A 6,028-nucleotide genomic window follows, 5' to 3' on the forward strand; every position below is an offset into this window, starting at 1 on the left:
ACAGAGAGGTGGAAGTTCCTTGTTTTTTTAATTAAGATCAATTGACAAAGTAACATGTCTTCTTTGGTGGAACACAAGCAGTAATTCAACATTGTGAAATAATAGACTGATTTGTACCTGGAATTCATATTTTAACTGTTTGGTTAACATAGAAAACAGCATAAAGTAGAGTGGCCACTAAGTGGTTCAGAATGTAGTTAATACCACAAATACTCGGTTTTCATTTCACTTAGAAACAGAAAAGAACACTCAAAAGACTATCCATATTTCTTTAAGGTCGTCTGTCTTCATAGAAAGTTAGTTTATGGTTAGATGAAGTACAATGCCTTTAGTAGTTTTAACCAAGTCAAAATTGGAAGAGTGTTGCTAATATGTTCCCTGGTCTGACAGGTTAACAGCTTATAGAAAGATGACAATAAATGCTCTGGGAAAAACATATAGTTTGTATTGTTACCACAATAACTACTTAATACACAATAATTACTTAAAATATCAGTTCCCTACTCTAAGCCGAAAGCTATCAGAATATAATATGGTAGGGTTATTTAATTAATCCTTAATACAGTCTGTCTGACCAATGTGGTATTTGCTGCAAGATGAAAAAAAGCACACAGGACTGCTTAATAACTTGCACCCAACAATATGTAGGTCATGAACTTGTGATGGATGTGGCCTATGTGTGTGGGAAAGGAGTGTCTCCCTAGGACAAATGCTGACATTTAGCATGATCTATTTATGAGACATGCTATACAAATTATATCTATCAAGATTTTGGAATTAACAAACACATTTTGTTCATTGTGTATGGTGCCATTTTTCTACGGTTGATCTGATTATTAGTTTCTAGATATTTGAAGTAATTGTAAGAAATATACTGTTAAACACAAGCATGCAACATTTCTATATTTGTGGAGAATTTCATGTTATTTCAGTGACACTTCAGTGATTGTTATTTGAAAAATAGAAAATCGAAAGTAAAACATAAATAGTTTACTATGAATGTAGATAAATGCGGAAAGGTTCAGAGTCCCATGAGTACCCTCAAAACATACAAATAATGCAATTCTGCCAACCCTTTTTTTAGTTAAGTATTCCATATTTATTACATAAATATAAGTCCAACAAAATCTCTTCAAAATGAGTAGCTACTTTAATTACATTGGTGCTTTTATAGAAGACTCTAGCTATGGAAGGGTGGTATCTATTTGGTTAATCTGTACGGTAACTTCACTTGTGCCTTGTACATATGTAAACTTTATGTACCTTACAGCAAAAGAAAAAAAATACAGTGCATTGTAGCATTATAATTAAAACGGACTTGAGAAAAATACGTTATTTATATGAGTTTAAACAAGCTACTAAATTGTGTTTAAAAACTATTTTTTTTTTAAATAATAAAATAAAAGGTAACTACCTCCTGAGTTTTCTTCATCGACAGCTGTTTTTGTGAAATATGTGCATATTAGTGAGGTCCCTTTACCTGGAATCCTGCATCCAAGGCTTTTAGGCTTACATACTGTTATCTTGCTTACATGCTTTTATCTTGCTTTTCATTATTATTGTAATTTTTTATTTTTAGAGTGCCAACAGATCCCCTAACACTATTACAAAGTCAGATAATACAAAATTAACAATATTCAAGCTCACAGTATACAAAATTAACAATAACATGAACACCTGTTATGACATACTGGTACAAAGGAGAATTTGGCCCTGTTCTTGTTAACTTACAATCTATTAAAAAGCTAAAGGGTTTAGGTGACTTGCTCCCTATTTTGCAAGGGTTGTGGAAAACAGAAAAAAACATGAGATTACTTTTTATACACAATGTGCATTTTTGCCACTAACCCTACTCACCTCCTTGGACTATTTCTGGCACTGACCCAACTCTTTGTGTGTTATATTGATTCATATGCTATTTTCAGATGAGATGTCAGCTATAAGTAAATGTAATTCTTTAAAATGGTTCCCCTTTATTTCTAAGGTTTACAAAGTATTTAAACCATACCTCTTGTTTTATTTACTTGTAGAAGTATTGTAAATGATTTAGAAGTAGCTAGTTTCTATTCATTTGTATCCTATAGATTCACAAGGTATAATGTGTTTTGGATTTTTTTTTCTCAGCCTGACCAACTTTCCAGCATCACTTATCTAAACAAGCATAGGGCTCCTTATTCCATCAGAGTGCCTTTCAATTAGAGATAGATTCTTATCTCGCATCCAGTTTGCACAACGCTGCATAGTTTTTAAGGCTTTGTACTGTTTTTTTTCAATAAAGTTAAATGAAGATATACGCGAACAAGTGGTTTGCTAAATGTGGGGAAAAAACTAATAAACCACTTGACTTTAACATCAACTGAATGCTAACTTACTAAACTCAGGTGAGCATGTTAAAGTAAAAATGTTTAGTAGTTCAGTGGGTGTGAGCAAAATTTAAGTGCACGTAATGGTGCTTGTTAGTCAGATTGTTGCAGGATTTTAAATATTTACCTTAAAATTATGTTTGAGTTTTTATTAAGGGCGTCCATTTTTAAAGTTGGTTTATTTTAAAATGAAAAGTAGTGCTTTTTAAATTAAAAACACATTCACTATAAGAAAATTCAGAGTACGTGAGGTTAAACAGACACCTTTCCCTTTTGCAAATACTTGGACAGTGGTGTATTTACCTTTGGGACCACCTCCGTGGTCGGTGTCTGGTACAATTAAAGGCACTATGTGCTGGTATACAATGTCATCCCGGCATGATATCTTAAAAGCACACAATGCTTTTTAATGCAATCTATGGAGGCTGTGCTTATTTCCCATGTAACCAGCCCATTGTGAGGTGGGACACTGAGGGGCTGCCCAGTTTTGTACCAGGGCAACTGCTGCCACCCTAGCCCTGGCCCTAGTCGGCCTCTGCCAGACATGTCGGTTTTGAGGGAGGGGGTTTTTGCAAAATACCCCATGTGCATTTTCCTCTTTCCACACCCTCAGTTAAATGAAGCTGCAGCTCTGGCTCAGGGAACGCTGGGTTAGGGTTTAGTGCAATCAAGGTGCCTTACTTTTGTGTTGCTATTATACCTTGTAGCTCCCACTATTGCTAATTATTCTAAAGCAGCACCGGAAAGAGTTTTTAAATGTTCATACAATTATGTTTTGTTGAAATGGCGAAGGAAGCCCTGCCTAATACATAGTTTGTTTCCTGATATGATTTTTTTTTAAAGATTTAACCATGTATTATGCAGAGCAAATGTAACCCTTCTACAGAAGAAACTTTTCAGGGTGGGCCCTTCATAATATATAGTGAAGTCAGAGAGATCAAATATTTCATTGTACCACGACTGCAAGATAAGTAAATCAACTAGTGTAATTCATTTACTATTTAAGCGAGACTTCACTCAGATGGTAGAAATCCATTATCGCTTATATGTTGGGATACCAAAAAATAGGTTAAAATATTTTGGAAAATGAGAATAGACCAGTATGGCTAAAATTGATGGGACAAGGCTAAGCATGGGCAGGAGGGTACTAGTCGACATGCTTACCCAATTCCTTTGTCTCTTAACACAACATGCTTGATATTATCCAGTGGATTTTTGTTTTATCAACATAAGTGATATTACTAATTGTCATTCTATTAATAACCTTATAAAAATTGATATCGCACAAATCTACCTCTTCAGATGGTTGCTAAAAAGGCAACAAAATGGCTCTACCACATGCTTTATAATATGTTCACACTTGGGTGCTTGTAATGACAAAAAGCAAAATGTAGGTAATGCTGAAAAGGGGAAGAAACAAAATGTAAAAGTAAATACAATTCACTTTTATTTTTCATGCCATATACTATCTAATGTACCAGATATGTGTGTTGCTAACACACCAGGCACTCAAATATGTCAGTTTGGTCTAGTATAACTCTTGTTACAAACATAATAATTAAGTACTTTCATGAAATTAATGTAACATTTATTAGAGGGAATTTAGAGGTGGACATAAACGTATGTTTATACTTGGCTTACATCTGGATTATTTGTTGTGCGGTTGCTGTTTTTTTTTTTTGGGTGGGAACAAACTAGTGTTATTTTCTAAACTATGTGCTTTTTAAATATTTCACCCCACCAGTACATACTGGAAATGAAAAATGTTCTTGAATGGCAACCCTGATTTAACCAATGCCTCTTGATGGACAAGAACTCAGAGAATCATTTGAGGCATGTTGGAAATTGTAGTCAATATGTGGTGTGTGTGTTCAGCTCTCATTATTAGATTGCATTGAAAAAAGAGAAGAACATAGTGCCATAACATTGTCTTACTTATCACATTTGGTGTAACAAACAATCAAAGCCACTAAATGCAAAAGTGATTTACACATTGCGTGCAAATTGTAGATGTTATTAAATGCTAAGTGTTTTAATATGTCTTTTGTGTTACAATGTTTAACGCAAAAAGTTTTCAAAATAAATAATTTCGGGATTGTCTGATGTGTTGTACAGTTTGATTCATATTAATATTTCAACAATATTTCTATTTAAATAAATAATTCCTTAACTCATGCTCTGTGTGTAAGTGGTCCTTCTTATTTATTTTTTATTTTTGTTGAAATAAAGGAACATGGATTACTATGACAGAACAGTTGACCCATCTAACCTTCCTGTTTTAAAACCTTGTGCTTATTTGGGGTTACTATAGTTTAAGGTGCACTTGTGATTGTGCACTATAGAGTGTATTTATTTGTGATTTTTTTTTTAAAGTGTGTTTGTCACTTCTACTGTGTTAAATGATGTTGTATAATGCAGTGCTGTCAAATATTGTATAGCGCAAGAGTACATTGGGGCAAAGCGAGAATCCCTGTGTGACAATCTCATTGCAGAGTACTGGGTCCTGACCTTAAGATTAAAGAACTGTGATGTAGGATACCTGCAACTTTTTCTGTAAAGTGTCATTTCAACACATGGTAGTTCTCCTAATTTCATTAAAGTAGCTATAGTAGAAAATTGAGCAGATGATTTATGTACACTATACGACCAAAAGTATGTGGACACGTGACAATCCTGCCTATGCAAGATTGTTGGACATCCAATTCCGAGACATAGGCATTTATATGGAGTTGGTGCTCCCTTTGCAGCTGTAACAACTTCCACTCCACTTCCACTGAAAATGCTTTCCACAAGGTTTTGGAGTGTATCTCTGGGAATTTGTGTCCATTTAGCCAAAAAGAACATTTGTGAGGTCAGACACTGGGGCACAATCATGCTGGAACAGGAAAGGCATTACCCAAATTGGTGCCATAAAGCTGGAAGCAAGCAAATGTCTTTGAATGCTATTGTGTTAGCATTAACCTTCACTGGAACTAAGGCGCCTAGCCCAAATATTGAGAAACAGTCCCAGACCATTATCCTTCCTTCACCAAACATTACAGTAGTGACTACGCGCTCTGCTAGATAGTGTTATACTGGCATTAGCCAGAGTAGCCAGCTAATACTAGGGCCTAGTGTTTGAGCTTTGGAAGACTGCTCCCAAACATCAAGGACTGACAGAGTGATGAATGCTTTGCCTTAGGGAGGAAACAGGTTAATGAATCGCCAATTGCCCACTAACTTCCATTTTCATCTACTGTTTCTTTGCAAGTTCTGTTTTTTCCTATTCTTTCTGTTTTTCATTTGTGATTATGTTTCCTTATGATTCTGTATGAATCTTTTCTTCTTGCTCTTTCCTATTCTTTCTTTTTTTTCCCCTTATGAGTCCAACCAAACAAAGCACACACATAAAAACAATTCACTAGGATCTTTCCTGTTATTTTCCCTTTCTAGTTCTACACTCACTATACACGCGCTCACATCAAATAAATACATCATAAATAATATACACAGTAGTGCATGCACACAAACACACTCACACATAACAACACATAACCTAATCCAGTTCCTAATCCTAATAATTAAATGTATTATTCTAATAATAATAAATACTATTAATAAGTTAAAAATAAATAACCCCTAAGTAAACTATTTTATTTAATTATGTATTAAATTAATGTAGTTAA

Source organism: Sceloporus occidentalis, unplaced genomic scaffold, assembly GCF_023333645.1.
Source record: "Sceloporus occidentalis isolate IW3139 unplaced genomic scaffold, rSceOcc1.0.p SCAF_24, whole genome shotgun sequence".
In the NCBI taxonomy this organism is placed as follows: domain Eukaryota; kingdom Metazoa; phylum Chordata; class Lepidosauria; order Squamata; family Phrynosomatidae; genus Sceloporus; species Sceloporus occidentalis.